This window comes from Dromiciops gliroides, chromosome 1, assembly GCF_019393635.1.
Source record: "Dromiciops gliroides isolate mDroGli1 chromosome 1, mDroGli1.pri, whole genome shotgun sequence".
Lineage (NCBI taxonomy): Eukaryota > Metazoa > Chordata > Mammalia > Microbiotheria > Microbiotheriidae > Dromiciops > Dromiciops gliroides.
In genome coordinates this window covers 612,909,927-612,933,977 of record NC_057861.1, presented here as the reverse complement: position 1 = coordinate 612,933,977, position 24,051 = coordinate 612,909,927, and positions in this window count along the sequence as shown.

Sequence of the window (24,051 nt, the reverse complement as noted above, 5' to 3'; positions counted from 1 at the left end):
GTCACTTAACCCCAATTGCCTCACACACAAAAAAAAGAGGGCTTATGGCCCTAGAGCCCAAGAAAAGGAGGTACAAAAATTCACCATAGAAAAGAATTTGTTAAAAGGCAGAATCAGCCAAATAGAAGAGAGGTGCAAAAAGTCAGTGAAGAAAAGAATTTCTTAAAAATTAGAATTGGGGAAGGGGAAACTAATGACTCCATGAGACATCAAAAAAAAAAAAGAATAAAATGTAAAAAGAATGAAAAAATAGGAAAAAATGTTAAATAACCCATTGGGAAAATAATTGTTTTTTGTTTTTTTGTTTTTGCAGGGCAATGAGGGTTAAGTGACTTGCCCAGGGTCACACAGCTAGTAAGTGTCAAGTGTCTGAGGCTGGATTTGAAGTCAGGTACTCCTGAATCCAGGGCCGGTGCTTTACCACTGTGCCATCTAGATGCCCCTGGGAAAATAATTGATCCGAAAAATAGATCAAGGAGAGATAATTTAAGAATTACTGGATTACTTGAAAGTCATGATCAAAGAAAGGGCCTGGGCATCATATTTCAAGAAATTATCAAGGAAAATTGCACCAATATCTTAGATACAGAGGGTAAAATAAAAAAATTGAAAGAATCCACTAATCACCTCCTGAAAGAGATCCCAAAATAAAAATTCCAAGAAATATTATAGCCAAATTCCTGAGCTCCCAGGTCAAAGAAAAAATATATCAAATAGACAGAATGAAACAATTCAAATAGTGTGTAGCCACAGTCAGGATCACACAAGATTTAGCGACTTCCACATTAAAGGATCAGAGGACTTGGAATATGATATTCCTAAAGGCAAAAAAGCTATGATTACAACCAAAAACAATCTACCCAGCAAAACTGAGTAATCCCTCAGTGGGAGGGTGAGGTAGGGGACTGGAAATTTAATGAAATAAAGAACTTTCAAGAATAACTGATGAAGACCAAAGCCAAATAGAAAGTCTGGCATTCAAAGTAAAGAAAAGCATAAAAAGAGTAATCATAAGGGACTCAATGAAGTTAAACTCTGTGTGTGTATAGACACACACACATGCACACACATATACATACATATATGTGTGTGTGTGTGTGTATGTGTGTGAGAGAGAGAGAGAAAGAGAGAGGGTAGATTGGAGAATAAGTGGTCATTGATAACTTTAGAGAGAACCGTTTCAGTCAAATAATGAGGTCAGAAGCCAGAGTATACAAAGTTAAAAAAGAGAGTAAGAGAAAAGGAAGTGGAAATATCCATATTAGAATTCTCAAGGAGTTAGCCACAAAAGGGAGGAGAGATGATATGATAGTGAACAGGATACATGCATCAAATGAGGGCTTTTTTGAGGATAGGAAGGACATGGACATGTCTGTAGGTAGTGGGGAAGCAGTCAGTAGCTAAACTATGCATATGAGGACCATGTTTTCCAGATCTAAAATTAGAACACACATTCTCACATAGAATTTTCCTTTTGAAAAGTCTCATAAATAGTGTATTTTTTTCTTGAAATAGAGAAAGTCCTAGAAGATCAAATCTCAATAACTGCTATTAACTGGAACAGGGCTATAGGTTTAAAGCCAAGGCATGCACCTAATATGTATATTGTTCCACATGGAGAGTTTGGACAATGTTTGGAGGAAATCCACAAAACCAATAAAGTGGTTGAAAAATGAGACTATGAAGCTATAAATGAAGTGGGAAAGGCTAAAAATTACCTATTAATGATCATAAAGCATGTAAATGGGCCAGGACAGTGACTGGCTAGTTCTCTTTTTCTGAAGGACAAAATGAGCAAGGAATAGGTTCCTATGGGCACATAGGACTGGAAGTTAAGTATAAAGAAATTGTATGATCTTCTCTGGCATTGTAAAAGAAACATCAACTACTAATAAAAAAAGATTGAAAGGTCCCTGACACACAAGGCTAGTTTTTCCCTAAAAATAAAATTGTCCTTAAAACTTAATTGGTTCAAGAGACTCCAATTTCAGGAGTCTTCAACTCTTAACACAGTTTCTTGTATGCTTGAGAAAGTATAAAATACCAGTACACAAATATTGTGTAACCCTCAGGTTTGACTGATGTCCCACTTCCCTATGAGTCACCATCCCTTCTGACTTGCAATTAGCATCCTAGCAAATTCTAATGCAAGGGGCTTGTGCACAATTGAATTAAAATTGTATCTTTTCTGGGGGCAGGTAGGTGGTGCAGTGGATAAAGCACTGATCCTGGATTCAGGAGGACCTGAGTTCAAATTCAGCCTTACTAGCTGATACTTACTAGCTGTGTGACCCTGGGCAAGTCACTTAACCCTCATTGCCCCACACACAAAAAAATGTATCTTTTCTGAATATCTTTTCCATGTTATCATTGAATAAACTTCTATTTGTTCAAGATTACATGGTCTATAAATGTCTCATTTCATTCAAATCCCAAGCCTAAAACACTATACAAGCCTGGAAAAGGACTGGACTAAAACATTTGACCACCACCAAATGTCAACCACTGCGATATAGTATCATATCTAACGAGAGACAGCATGGAGTATTAGTTTCAAAGCTGTCCTGGAAATAAAGAAAAGTGGATCCAAGTCTTGCTCTGATACATACTAAGTGTATTACCCTGGGTAAGTCACCTAACCTCTCAGTGATCCAAACAGTTCACTATGATATAAGATGTAGTACAATTGTTTGTCTGAATTAGAGAAAGTTTCTTCATCAGGAGTACCCTGAACCAATGAAATCACATGTTGCAATCTTATAAAAGTGTGTGCACATGTACATACATACATACACACACACACATCCTCCCAAATGGCATGGCCAAGAGTTTCAGTGGATTCAATTGTCATTTTTCTGTAGACACCTCCCCAAATTATTTATCATTCCTTCATCTCTATCCTGAGCTCCAGTCCCTGATCATCAAATTTTGCTAAACATCTCCACCTGGATGTCCCATAACCAGCTCAAATTCAACATGTTCAAAGTAAAAATCATTATCTTTCCTTGCAAACCCACCCCTGTTTCTAACTTCCCTATTTATGTTGAGGGTATGACCATTCTTCTAGACATTCAGATTCACAACCTTGGAGGCAACCTCAACTTGTCATTTACTCTTGTAATGATTGGAATGACGCCACCTGCTGGAGACTTACTGTAGAAGAGTTCTGCCCATGAAGTGAAGGTCTTTGAGGGCAAGACCAGGAGTCTTTTCTTTGGCATCAGGAAGTGACATTGGCTAGTGGGAGGAAGAAGGAAGAGACCGGCGCTCTGTCTTGCTCCTCTTTTCCTGGGGACGCTGGTGGAGAAGAGAGCTAGAAATGCACTCTCCCTTTAATAGATAGGAATCTAGGCCTTTTCTTCTCTCTTTACCAGATTCTTATTCTCCTTAATAGATGCTTAAAAGTCTAACTCTTGCTAGAGCTTATAATTTATTGGCGACCACTCATTAGATATTTTAGACAGTTTAGCTAGAATTTTAGCCCTTAACACTCTTACCTTCACATCTCAGCAGTTGCTATCTCTTGTTAATTAAATTTCAACAATATCTCTCACATCCATCCTCTTGTCCATTCACACAGTCAGCACCACAGTTAAGGCATTAAGCACCTTTCACTTAGACTATTCTAACAGTCTACGTATAGGTCTCCCTGACTCCAATCTATCCCCTCTCTAATCCATCCACTATGTAGCTGACAAAATAATCTTAAAGCACAGGTCTACCACCATGTCATTCTTCAACTAAAAATATTTGGTGACTTCTTATTGCCTCTAAGATAAAATTTTGTCTGGCATTTACAAGGTTTCACAATCTCATTCCACCTATCTTTCCAGGTTGATTCCACATTCTCCCACCCCTTTCCTCCATACTCCATGTTTTAGCCAAACATACATGCTCATAGGTCACTCTGTAGAACATTCCATCTCCCAAATCCATGTCTTTACAAAGGCTCATGCCTTAAATGCTTTCCCTCCTCACTTCTACCTTTTGGCATTACCTTCAAGGCTCAGCTCAAGTCTCACTTTCTATATAATTGCCCTACCACCTTTGCTCCCCTCCATACACAGTTGTTAGCATTGTTTCCACCACCTAAGGTGTCTTAAAGGAGAGACAGAAACTGGCATTGCCAAGTGAACCGAAGCCCTGCCACCACCTCCCCTAGACCCAGGTGTAGATAGCCTAAGATCCTGGACCTGCGAGCCTCAGGAAGCACCCCCAAACTACTGAACCACTATCCCTGCTTCCAACCTTAAGCCTCAAGTCATCACTGAAGGGAACAACCTTTGTGGAGAACCACAACCACCAATTGCTGAGCAACTAACAAAGGTAATCCCCAAAGCCCTGGGAATAGCATTGCCACCTACACCATAAGATTTGCTTCTAGCCCAGCCTCTGCAGCAACTTGACAGGGGAGCAAATCTTGTGGAGGAGCTCCAGACTATTCTTGCTTCTGTCATCCTCCAGCAAAACTTCTATGTACCAGTCCCTAAGTTACGTCCAGGGCATTAAGCTAAAGATGCTTCTTTTTATGCATCTTCAGTATGCACAGCTACTCAAGACCTGGAAAGAAAGTTTTTACCAATAATGTCCTCGGCACTGTCAAATGACTCGAAATCAGAAATGAGTATGGTTTTGTCAATGAAAATGGCACTAAAGAGTAATTACCATCTGCTTTGTCAATGTATCCTAAGGACCATTGGGCCTCTCCATATGATTTGTGACTGAAATCTCCGATATGTATTGTCTCCCCTATTAGGATGGGAATTCCTTGAAGCCAGGAAGTATTTTACTTTTCTTTTTTGTATCCCTAGCCCTTGAGCAAAATAAGCATTTAATAAATGTCTTTTCATTCATCTATTCATTCACACAGAAATTACATTGGATCTATTTTTATATATTGTACTTCTTTTTTCACCATTATGGTTATATCACACCAATTAGAATGTAAGCTCTTTGAGGGCAAGAATTGTTTCCTTTCTGTCTTCATATTCCCAGCACTGAGCACAATAGTTTGCACCTAAATCCTCTTTAAATGCTTGTTGAATTTAATTTAATTCTATTAAATACAATTGGAGACAAAAATACAAACTAAATATCTCAAGATTATTTTATCCCTATGAACCTAGATTATTCTGGAGCTGTATAAGTATCATTTCCATTTATTTTAACAAGCAAGCCAATGAAGAGCTAATAGCAGAACCAAGAAATCTGAGTACTCTGCTAAATGATAAAATTTCCCAATCTTGCATTCAAACCCTGCTATAATTTGGCAGATACATTCTTGGAGTATATGGATAATACAAAACATACAGTTACTTTATACAACGTTAATTCTTTTTTTTTAATCATAAAAAGTATTTTATTATTTTCCAGTTACATGTAAAGACAACGTTAATTCTTGAAAGGCTGACATAGAGCCTAGCAAGTCAGTTTCAGAGTCAGTAAGATCTGGGTTCAAGTTCAGCCTTTAATTCATACCAGCTATGTTATCCCGAATGATCATTTCACTTCCTAGTGCTTAAGGAAGCTCTCTGAGTTGCAGTACAATTGCTTATTTGAATTGAATTTTTATTTCTCACTCTGAGTTCCCAACATCAATGGAATCAAAATGATGAACTAAAATTTTAAAAATAAATAAATAAATTCAAACTTGGCAAACCTCAACCTATTTAAGAGAGGACATGTGTTTGATTCTGAGATCAGCCACTGTTTATCTATGAGCTTGAACATACTGCCTACCTTCTGTTGGCCTCAGTTTCTTCATCTATAGTATGAGAGCAGCACTGGACTACATACTTCTAATGTCTTCTCAATCTAAATCGGAGCAGAACCTTGAAAGGAACTCCTAAAATTAGATGCAGGGAGGAGAAGAGTTCTAGGCATAAGGGGACAGACAGCTTTTGCAAAGTCATGGATATAAGTGACAAATACTTCTAAAGTTCTTCCCAGTTCTAAATTTATGATTCTACAAAAAATTGTCTCTACAGTTTTCTAGGTTATTATCTCACATGATAATCACTAATCCATAGTAAGGGGCAACTTTCTGGTCAAGGTGAAATTTTTTTCTTTTCTTATTTCTTATCATTGTTCTTCCTTCCTCTTCCCTTTTTTTTCCCTTTTTTCATCCTTTCCTTCCTTCCTTTTTCTTCCTTTCAACTAGGTGTAAAGAATTAATTGTTATTTGAGGTTTTTATGCCTCAGCACGCACTGGCCTGGGGCTCCACAAACCACGGTGCTCCACCCACTGGTTGTAGCTGTTGCCAGGGCTCTGGCACCTCACATCATCACCACTCACCCACGCCTACATGGGCCTGGCAAAATTATAATGATTGGAAGCCTAGTGAGGGCAGTCATATGACCGTCAGAGCGGCCATCCCATTGGCTGGGGCTGTGTGGGGAGTTTCTAGGTTTGGGGGAGGAGAATTGGGCATTCTAGGTGGAAGCTGGAAAGGGACAGGCGTTCTGCTGCGTATTTTCAGCTTATTCCTGGGCGGTGGTATTTTTTCAGGTATTATAATTTCCCTTTCCCCATTTTATTTCCTTTCCCTTGATCCTACTGATCCTGTTTGTGTTTTTTTTTTTTAACGCTTGTTCTTATTAAAATAAATCCTGTTCTGTTTTGAGGGAGGCTTCTGGTCTCCTTCCTTGCCCCAATATTGCGGTGAGCTGCTTAGCTAACACTCCCCAATTAAAACTTGGTCCCCACATAGGTCTCCCCTTTTTCACCCAGGCTAAAAGGGAAATAGCCATCCATTTGGTCAATCCCAATCCTGATTAGCTAAAAGCTTTTAATCTGTTCCACTTTTTCAACATGGGACAGTTCACCAGTCCTTAGGCAACCAAGTGGGCCCTCCATATCTAGGGGTTCACCATATCAGTACCAGATTTAGTGCAGAAACACATTAGGCTTTAGCCCTACTGTGGCTCAGAACTACCAGATCCAGTGTGATCTTAACTCCGCAGTAACAAGAATTATAGGCCTGAACCACTACACCCCAGCTAAAAGCCATTTTCTGAGTCCTGTAGTGGCAACATGCCAAGATCCAATGTGGTTTAGAGAAGTCCAAAACATGGTAAAGTTATGCTATATAAAAATCTAAGTCCAGCTCCTGCTCTATAAAATACATGACTTCTTTCCCATTATTGGCTTTTCTAAGATGTTCTCTTTAGGTCTTATGTTGTTGCTCTGCTTTTTCCTGGTAATATGATACTTTACCTTGACTAGTGAATTTCAAGTGTTTCTCTGATGAGTGGAACAGAAACCAAGAGAAACCTTTCAAGGGGAGTTTGGACATTAAATATTAATAAGGTACTTTAAAGTTTAATATTTAAACAAAATGCTTAATGTTCACTGGTGCCTCATTTGTTTTTTTTTCCAAAGTTACTCAATGTAGGGAATGATGTGCTTGGTCAGAGCCGGACCAATAAGAACATTTTAATATTCATTATATATATTCCTAAAAAGTCAATTCAGGGAATTTTAGGCTTGAGATTATTCTAGAATGATGTCTTTCTTCTACTATTTGAGATAATGTTTAAAGTAAGTTGAATTCATTGTCAGGATGATGGCCCCTACAACTGCCTGGGGAGCCCCTCCCTCTGTGGTGCCCAACCCTGCCCAGCAGTCGCCTGTGCTCCAGACTTTTCTTGCTTCTGTCCTCCTCCAGCAAAACTTAACTATTCTATGTACCAGTACCTCAGTTACCTACAGGGCATTAAGCTAACAAAATCATGATAATGTGATATTATATTGTGACTTACTTTCTCTTAGGTAAGAACTGTAGCAAATATACCTTTCATTTATAGAGAGATTTTATGTCATCAAAGTTTTCATATCTTCCAAGAGTCTATCACCACATACCCTTACCATAATCCTGTGAAGTCTGATCAATGGAGAGAAGAAAAGAGAAAGGAAGTGACTACAGTCTAGATTTCTACTTAAGGCCTTCTCCCAGACAGCTAAGGAAAACCTCTGATTACATTAAGATTTTGGCAGTAATCTGTTAATACTGTATTAAGAAGCAAAGGAATAAAGGAGACAAAGGACATCTTCAAGATAAGGGAAATAAAATCTCATAAAAAAGCAGGAGACAGCACTACAGGTATAAATCCTTGGTCAGGAGGCCCCAGTGACTGGCAGCTCACCCAGAGAACATTATCACCAAAGAAGCAGAGAAATGGAGGACTAGGGATGCTATCTCAAGCAAACCTGGAGGATGATGGGAATTTTCAGGTGATTTTCAGAGAATGGAGTTGTATTTGGGTTTCTGCCAAGGTTAATACAAATTATGTGTTCATGATCCAATCTTTTCTTCCTATTAAAGGATAAGATGAAAGGAGAGAGGGAGTGAGCCTCAACGGAAAGAAGACAAAGACAAGACCTGAGTTCAATTCCCAGTTCCAATTGCTTTCTACTTCATCTCTCTGCACCCCTCACTTTCCTCATTTGTTTAATGAGAGAGATGGAACACAGGCCTCTGAAGTCTCTTCCATCTCTAGATCTATGATCCTAAAATTAGAAGAACTACTTTCTTCTTTTAAGTTTATCAGGGAGAAAGAAGTTACATGGTGAGAGAAGCATCAAAAAGCCCCAATTGATAAATGGTTAAAAGATCTGAACAGACAGCTCTCAAAGGAAATCAACCAATCTATCAACAACTGTGTGAAGAAAAAAAATGCTCCAAATCATTAATCATTAGATAAGTACGAATTAAAGAAACTCTAATATTCTATTTCATACCCATCATATTAGCAAAGATTACCAAAAAAGGCACACAGAAGACACTTAAACGAGTGTTTGCAGACTTGCATTTATTAAGTACCTATTATATACAAAGTTCTTATTATATGTCAGGTTCTGAGAATACAGATATAGAAACAAACCAATCCTGTCCTCAAGGAGCTTACATTCTAGTGGGCTTATAAAACTGTTACCAACAATATTTCATGAAAATAAATATAGAAACTGGGGACAAGTCTCTCAGTTTTTCTGATAAAGAACTTGCGAGATAAATAAGGAACTAATTTAAATTTATAAGACTAAGAGCTATTTTCCAATAAATAAATGGTCAAAGGATATAAACAGGCAGTTGTCAAAGGAAGCTATCCAAGCTATCTCCAACCAATAAAATGATAGTCCAAATCATTTATTAGAGAAATAAAAATTAAGGCAACTCTAGGGTTCCACTTCACACCTATCAGATTGGCAAAGATGACAGAAGAGCAAAATGACCAATATTGGTGGAGCTACAGATGAACCATGCACACTAATGCACCATTTCTGGAGCTGTAAATTGGTCCAGTCATTCTTTAAAGAAATTTATAACTATGTTCTCCCACCCACCCAAATCACTAAATTGTGTATATCCTTTGACCCAGTGATATCTTCTACTAGGCCTTTACACTCAAAGAAATCAACAAAAGATGAAAAGGACCCATATGTACAATAGTATTTTGTAACAGCTCTTTTTGTAGTGACGGAAAATTGAAAACTAAGGGAGTGCCTCTCAATTGAAGAAATTATGTTGCATGAATGTAATGGAATACTATTGTTCCATAAGAAATTTTTAAAAGAATGGCTTCTGAGAAACCTACTAAGGCTTGTATGAATTGATGCAGAGTCAAGTGAGCACAAGTAAGACACCAATTTATACACTAACAACAATAGTGTAAAAGCAAACAAGTTTGTTAGAGTTAAGAACTCTGGTCAATTCAGTTAACATATCATGATTCCAAGTCAAATCAAGCCAACTAGATCTTACTATACTCCAAGCACTTTGCTAAGTACAGTGGATGTGGGGAAAGCAAAAACAGTTCCTGACTTTAAGGAGCTTACAATTGAATGGAGAGACAATGCACAAATGATTCAAAAAAATTATATACAGGAGTAGAAAATAATCTCAGAGAGAAAGGACTAAAATTAATGAGCAGTAGAAAAGGCTGGGATTTTAGCTGACTTGAAAGAAGCCAAGAGGTAGAAATGAGAAAGGAGAGCATTACAAGGATGGAGGACAGCCAGTGAAAATTCAGAGTTAGGAGATGCAGTATCTTGTGGCAGGAACAGCAAGAAAGGTAGTATCATTAGATCACAGGATGCTTGGAAGGGATTCAAGTCTAAGCAGATTGAAAAGATAAGAAGAGACTAGGTTATGAAGTGCTTTAAAAGCCAAACAAGATTTTGTATGAAGTGATGAGGGTGTACACCAGAATGTCAGAGAAAAGATGATTTGAAGGTAGAATCAAAAGGACTTGACCACAGATTGGATATGGGGATAAGACAGAGTGAAGAGTGGAAGACTACACCAAGGTTGTGAACCTAGGTGACTAGGGAAATAGTGCTGCTGTTGATAGTAAGTAATGCAAAAGTTAGGAAGAGAAGAGGATGTAGAGGGCTGACGGTAAATCATAGCTACACACCTACTGAAAGGGAGATGGAGGATTCAAGATTCAGAATGAGACATATTTTTGAATATGAACAATGTGGGGATAAGTTGTGCTTAATTATACATATTTGGGGGAGGTTCCTTTTAAAGTGAGGTTGGTGTGTATGAGAGAGAAAATAAGTTCTTTGGGCAGCTAGGTGGTGCAGTGGATAGAGCACCAGCCCTGAATTCAGAAGGACTTGAGTTCAAATCTGGCCTCAGACACTTGACAGTTACTAGTTGTGTGACCCTGGGCGAGTCACTTAACCCCAATTGCCTCACCAAAAAGAGAGAGAAAGAGAGAGAGAGAGAGAGAGAGAGAGAGAGAGAGAGAGAGAAGAAATTCTTGATAATTGAAAAAACTGAAATAAAACTTTAAAAAAGAAAGAGGAAACATAGAAACTGAAGAGGAAGAGATGAATCATAACCTATGCAAAACAGTGGAGGGAGAATAGTATGAAACAGGAAAGGAAAAGGATAAAGAACCCTGGACCTTTGGAGCTATACAATCAGTATAAGGTCCTCAGCATAGAAGGAGGATCCAGACACTCTAAAGAAAAAGAAGCCAATCATATTCCAAGAAATTATCATAAGGACTCTCAGCTGAAACCAGGAAAGAAGCTATCTAGAACTTGTCAGAGGAAGAAGAGATGAATCATGGTGGTTGGCAGCTCCCTGCTGAGGGATATTAAGGCAGCCATATGTTAACCTGAACTGAATAATAGGGGAGTAAGCTGACAGTGCCTTACATATAGTAGGTGCTATATAAATTATTATTCTCTTCCCCTACCCTTTCCCCAAGGTATGCTATATAGCCAGTAGGAGGCAGAATCTCCTAGTATGTATTAAATTTGATAATTACAGGCACACTAATGCACTGTTAGTAGAGTTGTGAACTGATCCAACCATTCTGGAGAGCAATTTGGAACTAAGCCTAAAGATCTATAAAACTGCATACCCTTTGACTCAGCAATGCCACTACTAGGTCTATATCCCAAAGAGATCATAAAAAGGGGAAAGGACCCACATGTACAAAAATATAAAATATTTACAGCTGTTCTTTTGTGGTAGCAAAGAATTGGAAATTGAGGGGATACCCATCAACTGGGGAATGGCTGAGTAAGTCATGGTGTATGAATGTAATGGAATACTATTGTGCTATATATATATTGTGCGCAGGCAGAGTTAAGAAAAACCTGGAAAGACTTCCATGAATTGATGCTGAATGAAATGAGCAGGACCAAGAGAATACTGTATACAGTATCAATGACATTGTATGATGATCAACTGCAATAGACTTAGCTCTTCTCAGCAACACAGTGATCCAAGACAATGCCAAAAGACCTGTAATGGAAAAAGCTCTCCACATACAGAAAAAGGACTATGGAATCTAAATGCAGATTGAAGCATACTATTTTCACTTATGATGTTGTTTTTTAGTTGTTGTTGTTGTGTCTTCTTTCTTGTGTGTTTTTTTTTCTTTTGTTCTGATTCTTCTCTCACAACATGACTAATGTGGAAATATGTTTAACATGAATGTAATGTAATCTATACTAGATTGCTTGCTGGCTTCAAGAAGGGCAGGGAAGGGAGGATAGGGGGGAAATTCAGAACTCAATATCTTACTAAAAGGGGAAGCTAGGTGGTGCAGTGGATAGAGCACTGGCCCTGGAGTCAGGAGGACCTGAGTTCAAATCCAGCCTCAGACACTTGACATTTACTAGCTGTGTGCCTGGGCAAGTCACTTAACCCCAATTGCTTCACCAAAAAAAAAAAATTAAATGTTGAAAACTCTTTACATGTAATTGGAAAAAATAAAATACTAAGAAGAAAAGAAAAGAAATTTCATTACTATGCACATGGACATAAATGATACCCCAAACAGGAACCCAGGTGAAGTCTAAGCTAAGAAATTGACAGTGTTCAGGTATAAGCAATGTTTTAAAGACTATTGCCATTTGAAGGGCTTCAGAAGAGAAGCTGGGTTTGGAAAGTCAATAGCTAGTTTAGAAGATGACATGAACTCTGTGTTCCTGGACCATGGCTTAAGACATATAAATGATGGGTCCTTGACCAAAGATAAAGTGCAATTATGAAGGCAATGAAAATATATTTACCTGATGATTTGTAAATTTGATTTAGAAGGTTAAAAATGGAGGGGTGAGAGAAATCAAAGTTTATCTGCCAATCCAGACAACACAGATTGTAAATTGTATAAAACAGGAAGAAGAATATCAGGGAAGATGATTAGTTATTCTTAGGAAACAGTATCCAGAATGAGGAGGAATAATAAAATGCAAAGTCTCAGATTTCTTTACATAAGTGGGGAAAGTGTGGGTAATAAGATAAATAGGAAGTCAGAATGCAACAATGTATATGGACCACATAGGTTAACACCAAATTTTGGTCACTACAACTAGAGCACAGGTACGAAAGATTAAAATTTTTAAAAAAGGAATAAATGATTGTTAAGGGGGCAGGGGACTAGGAGTGTACATCAAGAAAATTTGAGGAACTCTATAAATGGGTAGAAAGCATCATAGAGACTATGTCAATGACAAGAAAAACAAAAACCATGTTGGTGTAACCCACATATGATAGCCCACCAAAAGAAGGAAATTAGTACTGAGTTGGCAAACAGATCACAAGGCATGCATGGAGTTATAGTAATGAATGAGGACTTACTGGAATCTGTTGATGCATTTTCTCTTCTTAAAGCTGAGAATATTTGCCCTGCTTTAATCATAATTCCATTCTTATTTTGAAAATAAGTATCTTGATGCCTTCTGTTTTACATCATTGTCAATCCTGAAAATAGCACCCCCCTACCCAAAAATGAATTCTCTTGGGACAAATAAAAATAGTTGAGCAAAATCACCTAATATAGTAATCATATCTGAAAATATATACAACATCCTTCCCCACTAGTCTCCTGCTTCTCTGCTCATGGGAAGTAGACATGTTTCATTAAGTGTTTAACAGTCAGAGTTCTGGTTCTGCAGTCAATAGGAACCAAGTTCAATTCTGGCCTCAGACACCAACCATTATTAGTGTGATCTTAGGCAAGTCATTTAACTTCTTTCTGCCAGTTTTCTCAACTAAAAAATGTGGTTGGGGTGGTGATGGTGATAATGACAATGATGATGGTGGTGGTGGTGGTGGTGCTGATAGTGATAACCTCTCAGGGTTGTTATGAGAATCAAATGAGATAATCTTTGTAAGAAGTGCTTACTTCAGTGCCTGGCACAGAGTAGGTACTTAAGAAGTCCCGTCTTTTCTTCCTCCCTTCCTTCCTTTCTAGGGACCATTGTTGGTTTTTCGGTTGCCCATTTCCTTTCAGTGACACTTTTGTTTACATTATTGTGGTCACTGTATATATTATTATTTTGGTTCTATTTATTTCACTAGGCATCAGTTCATATAAATCTTCCCTTGTTTTTTCTGAATTCTTAATGGTAGTCATTTTTTACTATCCAATAATATTACATTCCATATTGATAGGTGCCTACTTTATTTTCAATTCTTTGCTATCATAAAAGGTGCTGCTGTGAACATTTTTGTAATAGAATTTTGTTTCTGTCTTTGACCTCTTTGGTGTTTGTGGTCAATAGCAGGATTGCTGGATTAAAGCATATAATGATGTAGATAATTGTCTTGTATAAATAGAAATTATATAAGAACAGTTGGAACAATTCACAGTTCCAACAAACAACATGAGTGTGCCTCTCTTCCTACAACACCTTGAAAATTGACTTTCCATTTTTGTTATCATTGCTGATTATAATTTAATTCTTCAAAAATGCAGGGAGTAGTTAGGAGAACAATGATTCTGGACTGAATTCTGACCAGTCACAAACAATTGGTTTCTCAGGTAAAAATTAAGGGAATATTACATGGAAGTGACTGCTCTAACTCAGTCTTCACAATAGATAAGAAAGTGAAATTTAGGCATATTCTGTGTTATATGTTAGATTTTTTTTGAAAAGTAGATATCAAAGCATTCAGAGAAAAGATAAATAGAATCCCATAATCCCATGACTTCAACCTGACAGGGGAAAGAGGCCGAAGAAGGATATGGGAAAGCTTTCAAAAATGAAATTCTAATAATACAAACAATTTCAAAGAGGGGAAATGTTAAAGAAACTGATATAGAGAAACTAGGAATTCAGTAACAAGTAGAATTTTTAAAGGAATATACAGAAATTAGAAGTAAAAACAGGTATCTGAGAACAAATATGCTAGAGTACACAAGAGGCCCTCTAAGAATCATGTCAGGAGAACTAACTCTGAGAATGATGTACTGGTGATAAATGCTAAATACAAAAAAAGGAGTTTTCATCAGTCAGTTAGTCAACAAGCATTTATTAAAAGTCTACTCTTGTTGTTGCCTCAGACAAACTGAGTCCTAGGAAAGACCTTAGCTTAAAAAGGCCAAGGTCTCCCACTGCCTCTGGGACCATTGCCTATTGTCTTTACCTACATCTTGCCACTGGACTCCATTGACTCTGGAGGAGAGAGTGAGGCTGATGACTTTGCACAGCTCTGCCTCACTTAAATCCAATTCACTTGCAAGTTAAGACATCACCCTTCTTTTGTCATTGGTCCTCTTCAAGAATGAAGGAACAACAACTCTATGCCAGCCACTGTGCTAATCATTAGGAATGCAAAGAAAAGCAAAAACAGTCTGCCCTCAAGGAGCTCACATTCCAAAGATGTATATAACTGGGTACATACAAGATATTCAGGGTAGCTAGAAGATTATTTCTGAGGAAGAGGCACAAGTATCTGAGGGGATCATGCCTCCTAAAGAAGAGGAGATTCTTAAAACTATTATGATTAAAAGGAAGATCAAAGAAGGGATAGGACTTCTCAGAATGAATGCAAAAATGATAAAATAACAGAACAAAGATAGAACTACTCAACTCTTATTTTGCTTTGCTTTTCTTAAGAAAAGATAAAAACATCTTGTAACTGAAAAGGATAAAACAAATGTGATTGAGAGCAGTGAAACATTGGACAAGTGGGGAGACAGAAATCAAACACCTATCTTTTTTTTTAATATTTTTTTTTTTTTTGCGGGGCAATGGGGGTTAAGTGACTTGCCCAGGGTCACACAGCTAGTAAGTGTTAAGTGTCTGAGGCCGGATTTGAACTCAGGTACTCCTGAATCCAGGGCCGGTGCTTTTAACCACTGCGCCATCTAGCTGCCCCTGAACACCTATCTTTTTATAACAAGTTATGGTCATCAGACCTAAACATGCTACATTGCAAGGTCCAAAAGAACTTTTACATATATGATTGCTGAGTCACTGATGGTGATGAGTGAAAGATCTCATACAGTGGGAGAGACACTACAGGATTGAAGATAAGCCATTGCTTTCCCAATTTTTAAGCAAGGGAAGAGATAAACTGTACAAATGAACTTGATTCCAATTTCTATAAAAGTTTTATAATATGTTATTAAAAACAATTATTTATGGATATTTAGAAAGAGCATTGATAATCATGAAGAGACCATACACCTTCATACAGGAGAATGTCATCTAAAAAGTATCCCTGTAGTTCAGTCAGATGTCTGACAAAGTCTCCTACTATCCTAGTGGACAAGATGGAAAGATGAGGACTAAATGATAGATGGGTTCAATACAGTTGAATAACTAGACCCAAAGAGTTATTAATGAATTGGTATCAGCCTAGATCAAACAAAGTTCAGTAGTGAGGTGCTCTGGGATCTAGCTTTGACCCTACACTGTTTAACATTTTTATCAGTGACTTGGCTGAATGGATAGATGTCATGCTCAATATTTGTGGAGGTCATAAAATTGGGAGGGATAAAAATACATTGGAGGACAGAGTCAGAATGGGGAAAAAAGCATTAACAGGCTAGAGCAATGGGCCAAATCTAACGAGATGAAATTTAAGAGGAATAAATGTAAAAGCTTACACTTAGAGTCAAAAAATTAATTTCAGGAGTGCAGTTTGAGGGGTACAAGGTTAGAGAACAATAGCTGAACTCTCTGAAGTAGATGCAATTATCATTCCCATTTTACAGATAATGAAACCAAGACCTAGAAAGGGTAAATCATCTAGCCAGGGTCACACAGCTAATAAGTGTCTGAAGCAGAGTTAAAACTCAAGTCTTCCTGATTCCAAGTCCAGCAGTTCAATATAAGTCAACAGTGTGGCCAGGAAGCTATAAAAGCTTTCTTGGAACTATGTTAATAGAGACATAATGTTGAGAACAACACTCTACTAGAGACAGACATACCCATGTAGAGTATCACATTCTTTTCTCATGACCTTTTAGCAAGGACATTAACAGAGGATCAGATAATGTTGTTAAGACTACAGATCATGTAATTAAGGAATCAGAAAAAAAAAAGAATTGAAGGGAGGCAAGATATGGTAGCTATCTTTGGGTGTTTGAAAGACTATCATAAAGAAGAAGAATTGGACTTTTTCCTTGGCCCCTGAGGATAGAATTAGGAAAAACAGGTAGTTTTCAAAGGAGTCTGAAGTCTGATGAATTGAAAAAATCGACTAACAATTAGGTATCCAAAAATGGCATACTCTATCCTGGGAGATATTGAATTTCTTGTTATTATAAGTCTTCAAAGGAAGGCTTAATAGACACCTATCAGGGATGTTATAGAGGGCATTTCTGTTCAGGTACGGCCAAGGTAACAGTATCTGTGAGATTTCCTCTAACTTGGAGTTTCTGCAGTTCTGAAAAAGGAAGTGAGTCATGTCATGAAAATGAAGGAGAAGAAGCTAGATGACCCAGAGGCAACACCAGTACTTCCAAGCTACCAAAAGAACAAGAACAAAGTTTTAGCACATTGTCTAGATGTTCTGTAGAGAAGTTTTAGGAAAATCTGTGCCAAAATTCCACAGAATATGGTTTACAGGGGCTGCCATCTGAATCACTGGAGTACCTACACAGAACATCTCCAAAAAGTGATGACGAGCCTGTCTAAAGGGCCTAAAGTAGGAAGCAAAATACCAATGTGCTTAGCTTTGGGAAACTAAAGAAAACATAGGCCTCAGCTCAGGTTGTATCAGCCTTTATGACCTAGTCATTTCAATATGCCAGAAAGATGATACAGAAGCAATAGTAGCAAGGACACAATATCCACTTGGCCTCCTGACTCCACCAACCAATATCTACTCACCACTAAGCACTACTTTCATTTCCCAATGAGAATTCTTCTGATCTCAACCCATTATGGTATTCCCACATCCAATAATGAAGCAGCATAATTCATAATATGCATATAGAGACCCAGGCCAAATGTTCTTTGTAGTTCTGGGAGCACCCCTACAGGATAAACAGAAAACTAGGACATCATTAAATCCTAATTTAATCACCATGATTATTAGAATGATAATATCCTTTTCACATGAAAAAATAACCACATCCCACAAACAAATAAAAAACATAGCACAGCCAATCTATTTGAAAAGAATTAGTTGATACACTAATAGGATAGGGTTTAAAGGGAGGCCTCTAACTGTTAGGGGCTAACCTATTTTTTTTAAGCTATTGAAACAGCTGGTAGGAGCATTAACCATATTGGCAGATCTATACCTGATTCATCCACCATAACTTATTTACTATGAGAGTATAATTAGTGCTCATGATTACTATCTGGTGCCAGACATCCCAAATGCCCCCACCTTCCTGCTAATTAATCTTGAAAACTTTCCAAGCTTTTCACTACTGAGCTGACCTCTGCTCCCTTTTTATCAGTGAAGAGAAGGTGAAAGTAAGTATATAGTATCAGAGTAAAAATAACAGTGTAATAATAATAATTTAAGACTACATACCAATTATTATGTTAAGTATGGACAATATAAGGTCCAAGACTTTGTTTTGGTCAATTTAATTGTTAATTATTTGAAAGAAAAATCCTGAAAGCCTTTGGATTCAAGTTTTTATTAGATGCTGTTCTTTGCAGGATCCTGGGAATATATATCATTGGATGTTTGACCTATACCCATACCTGTAAGCAAAATTTGTCCTTTCTTAGAGAGATGCAGTAAGCATCTTGAAAGAAGAGACTTTTTTGTTTTATCTTTGTATAGCTTTGTATAACTATGTCATAGTGCCTGATTGGTTGATAAGTAGGTTGCTTGGTTGAGTGGTAGAAGTCTATACCAAAAAATGATCATGAGTCATGGGTCCAAGTGGAATCATTGTAACACTAACAAATGGACTGTGGTGCTAATGAAAATTAAGAGCAAGACTAAAATATATCAAATAATCTCTAATAATTCATTTGTATATGGTATGTTTGGTTTTCCCATCACTCTGGGCCTATGGAGTAACTGAATAGCTTTTCTACAAAATGAAACTTCTTTTCTCTTAGACTGGATTAAATCAATGATTCTCCAACTTGTACATTCTATGATTCTTCCATTCCTCCTCTGCCCCATGCAGTTCTTCTGGAGCTTTCTAAAACTCCCCAAATCCCACATCATCTCTCCAACCCAAACAAATTGAAAAAAAAAACACATAAGAAGGACAGAGCTTGGTTTACAAGATTTGCTGATATGGCTCAGTGAGTTGGACTGAACCAGCACTAAAATTAGCAGCATTACTCATTTTAACCTCAATGGATATGAGATCTTGTCAATGTGGGTAATTCTCTCCAACAGCACAGAATGTTATCCATCCATGCCTTCTCGTCTTCCATGTTCTTTCACAGAGGATACAACCAATGTGCTTGAGACCTTCCTCTGGTTGGTTGGGTTTCTTTTGGCAGGGAGTGGGAGAGACTGGGATTCTTTCCTTCTCTTCTCATTTCTTTCTCTTTTTCTTTCTTTTTCTCTTTCTTACATTTTGTGGATACCAGTGGAGCATTTAGGCTGTCTATCCCCTGCTCTCACATTAGGACTGGCCCATCTCCTTTTTCAGTCATTCATATGAAGGAAGGAAGGAAGGAAGGAAGCATTTCTTAAACACTTGATATGCACTATGTCACTGTGCTAAACAGTGGTGATATAAACAGAAAAGTAAAATAATCCCTGTTTTCAAGGAACTTTCATTCTAATGGGGAAGACAAGGCATTTGGAATACATATCATTTCCTGTATGCTATTTCTCCTGAATAGCTTTACCATTGGAAATACTCTATAGCCCATTTGCACTTAGCACAGATCTTGCCATTGCATTTTGGGTCACCTACAGCTTAGATTGCTCCAAGATTTACAATGATAGAACATCACTGGGAGAACATTAAAGAACTGTTTCTTTTTTTCATAAGAGCTGCATTTAACTAGACTTTTCATTTTAGTAAATCACAAACTCTCAGAGACAGAAGGTACCTCACAGGCCATCTTCCTGACCAATTCCTGGCTATTTCCAATTCATAGCACTTATACTCAGGCCTTCTCCTCAACCTCCTCAAATAAAAATTTGGATTTCCATCTCTGGGACCATGATACCTAATTGAGCTTTGTCCTGGAGAGTGCCAGGACCACCATGCCACTTCCCAGTCATCTCCAAGCCACACTGCCCTGCCTGTAACCTCCATTGCATTGCTGTACCCCTACCTTTCCCAACTCTTACTCTTCCATATCTGTTGTCTCCTATTGGAATTTAAGCTCTTTGAGGGAAAGGCTATCTTACTTGCTTGTATTTGTATCCTTGGTGCCAAGAACAGTGTGTGGCACATAGAAAACACTTAATAAATCCTTTTTCATTTATTCATTTATCTATTTTAATCCATGACTGATCAAAAATCCCTTCTACAATATCAAGCCTCACTTAAAGACTTCTATTTAGAAGAAACTTGCTACCTCTTGAGATGACCTCTTCCAAAAAAAAACCATAAACAAAACAAACAAAACACTTTATGCCAGGGAAAGCAGCTTAGAGTTGTTTTAAAAAACAAAAAGCAATGCATCATTTCCCAAAAACAATCCAGCCTGTTCTCTTCCCATATTCAATTCTGGTTCCAATTTATTGTCAATCTACAAGGGCCATATATAAATACTGATGAACTAACTCAATAGACTGACCATTTAACTACATGTGACTGTCTGGACAATGGGTGTTTTTTATCAATTTAGTTTTCCCTTAATGGAGTTAAACCAATCTTGTGCTTACACTAATTCACATAAATCTGGTGCTTACGGTTCCCATTATTTTGAACATAATAGATTTCAGTAAGGAGATGGTGTAATGTTCTGAGACTTGATCAGTCCTACTTAATTAGCAGCTAGGTGGCAGCGTAGATAGAGCATTGGGCCTGAAGTCAAAAAGGCTCATCGTTTCTAGTTCAAATCTGGCTCTACATACTTGCTAACTGTGCAACTCTCAGCAAGTCACTTCACCCTGTTTGCCTCAGTTTCCTTATCTATAAAATGTGCTGGAGAAGGAAATGGCAGACCACTCCAGGATCTTTGCCAAGAAAATCCTAATCATGAAGAATTGGATACAACTGAACAAAGTATAAGTTCCTACTCCTTTCATGCTAACTAGGGCTTACTCACTTACTTGGAAAGATTTTTGCCTCTCCCATTAACCTATCCATAATGAATGATTTCCCGGTGTTCTCTTATGTCCAGAAGAAAAACTACTAGGACTCAAACCCTGAAAGACCCTGAACAATTCAAGTGTGGTCCTTAATGAGCCACTAAATCTAATTCACACAGGCTTGCTCATTGGAATTTCCATGTTCTTCTCAGAGTATCAAGATGACCTTTCTTTGGAGGGGGAAATCCAGTAAGATGACTTATTTGTATCCATGTTAGGAGCTCTAAATGAGGAAGTACCCTCTACCAAAGCAGACCACCAACTGTTCATCAATTCAGAGCCCTTATGGGATAAATGACTTACCCAGGATCACACAGATAGAGGCAGGACTTGACCCCAATTCCTGCTGACTCGGAAGCTGATCTTCTATCCACTATACTACAATGTGTATTTGTGACTAAAGCCTTTCAAAAGACATTAAAAAGATATTGAGCAGCAAGAATGGGCTCTAGGTTTTTTCTAGCATCTGCAGGAACTGTCTTGGGATTGAGACATATTGGAAACAGAAGTGGCTAAACCCCACCTGTTTAACCTGACTCTTAGCCCTGCTCTCTCCTGGTTTGGCCTGCCATCCCATTGTTGTCACTTCTGTTCCCAGAAGGACAGGTGCTTGGGACCAATTAAATATTGTCTTACTATTCCATAGTCCTTGATGCTTCTCAAAGCACTTTTATTGTAACAATTTTCTTGCTTTCTTCCCACCTATTTCTGCTCACTATTCAATTCTGGCTCACCTTTAAGCCTGCTCCACCTCCACATCAGTCTGTTCCATCTTGGAGCCAGGTGACTGGCCCCCTGGGGATGACTCCTCTCTGAGGCTGACTCAGTGATTGGTAAGTCTCTGCCTGGAGTCATCATAAAATTAGAAGGTCTAGCCACCCTGGTATCCTTTGCTTCTGGCTCATTCTCTCACCTGGTTCACCTCCACACCAGCTGCTTTTCCCCCTCCCCTCCCTATCGCACCCCTGCCCCATCCTCCCTCCCCTTCCTTTCCATCTCCCCTTCATGTTTGTCTTCCCCCTTGAGAGAAAGGACAGTTTGTTTTCTTGTTTTTCTCCAGCACTTAGCACAGTGCTCAGCATATATTAAGTGCTTAATAAATGTTTTATCTATTTATTATATATTTATCTCTCATGACTTTCCTGGTTCCTTCTCCTCCTGCCTTTTAGCTATTCATTCTTCAAGTCTCTCTCTCTCTCTCTCTCTCTCTCTCTCTCTCTCTCTCTCTCTCTCTCTCTCTCTCACTCTCACTCTCTCTCTCTCTCTGTCTCCCTCCCTCCTCCCCTCTCCTCCTCCTCCTCTTCCTCCTCCTCTCCTCCCCTCTCTCCTCCCTCCCTGGTTACTCCACCACACACTTTTTCCCTTGGTAAGCTGAACTTAAATAATTATTTCAGTGATTATACCAATGTCCTCTCATATTTTTATCTCTAACCCAAGCTCCTGCTTCAACTATATTGCCATATCTCCACCTGACTGACATCTCTATGTGAATACCCTGCTTTAAATTCAAATTGAGCATGCTAAAAATTGACCTCTTCTTTTTCCCAATAAATCCACCAACTAAATCCATGTCTAGACTTCCCTGGTTCCACTCATGATATCATTACTCTCCCAGGATAACTTTAAAACATGCAGATCTATGCAAGAAGCAGTCTGAGATCAGGAAGTCAGTAAGTAAAAGAAGTAGCAAGAGATTAACAAAGGTGTCCACATAATGAGAAGGTAAGGAGAAACAGGTAGACACTATGAGTCTTGGGGGGGGGGTCATTAGAGATAGAAATCAAAGAAAGGCAACAAAAACAGAAAGAAACTATGAAGTCGATATGAAAGAATAATATCCTATGACATTACCTTCAGGGTCTAGGGTTAAATGTCTAATGAATTAGAAGACTCTGTTTCAGGGGTACCAACCAGGAAAGACAAATGATAGTAACTGCTTTCACAACTGCCTAAGAACTTCTTCTGCCTTTCAAGCTAGAGAAGTTCTGATCTACTTATTTGACTTGCTTTTAATTTAAAGGATTCTGAATGGTTTAATTCAGAGAGTTTAAGTAGAATGAGGACTAAAGGGGTCAGCTAGGTGGTGCAGTGGATAAAGCACTGGCCTTGGATTCAGGAGGACCTGAGTTCAAATCTGGCCTCAGATATTTGAGACTTACTAGCTGTGTGACCCTGGGCAAGTCGCTTAACCCCCATAACCCGCAAAAAAAAAAAATACTGTCAGAATGAGGACTAAAAAACACACACTCATTGGATTTTGCAGTTAAGAGATCATTGGTTAATCCAGTATTGAATAGCTCTAAGAAAAAATGATTACTCCTGGAGTCAGGAGTACATGAGTTCAAATCTGACCTCAGACACTTGACACTTACTAGCCGTGTGACCTTGGGCAAGTCACTTAACCCCAATTCCCTCACCAAAAAACAAACACACAAAAAGAAAAAAGAAAAAATGATTACTTAGGGAAGAATTTTACAAGAACTGCTGGGAAAACTAGGCAGAAATTAGGGTTAAACCAACACCTTACACCATATTTGGTTCCAAAGGTTGTCATGCCAGGATGGGAGTGGGGATATGCTCCCACTCTCTATAAAATGCTCCAATGGTGTGCATCTCAAATAGCCTCTGACAACCGAAGCCCAACTCCGGGCCTTCTCGTGGCAGAACTGTTTCCACTAACAGGAGAAGGAGCGAAGGCGAGTCACTGGCGCCTTAAAACCAGTCATTTTGGGCAGGTGGGGCTCATTAGCCTTGGTAGGCAACTCACCTAGGGGAAGGAAAACGCTGATTTTAAGCCTCTGCTGCCTTGTGGCTATACTCGTATATGGGAAAAGCTTCGGGAGTTAACCCCAAGGAAAAATCCGGAGTTGGAGTTCCTTAGGCAGTTGGATGTTAGACATCACATCCCTCTGGCAACTTCTACGGCGGCACTAGTGCCAAACTATATTGGCTCTGCCTCTCCTTTGGATTCACTAATGTCGAGGAGAGGGAAAACCTGCTGCATGGACAACAGCTTGTTTTCCATATTGATCTGCCCAGGCCAGCGCCCTGGAGAGGATACTCCAGCTACTCCTCATGGGGTAGATACAAC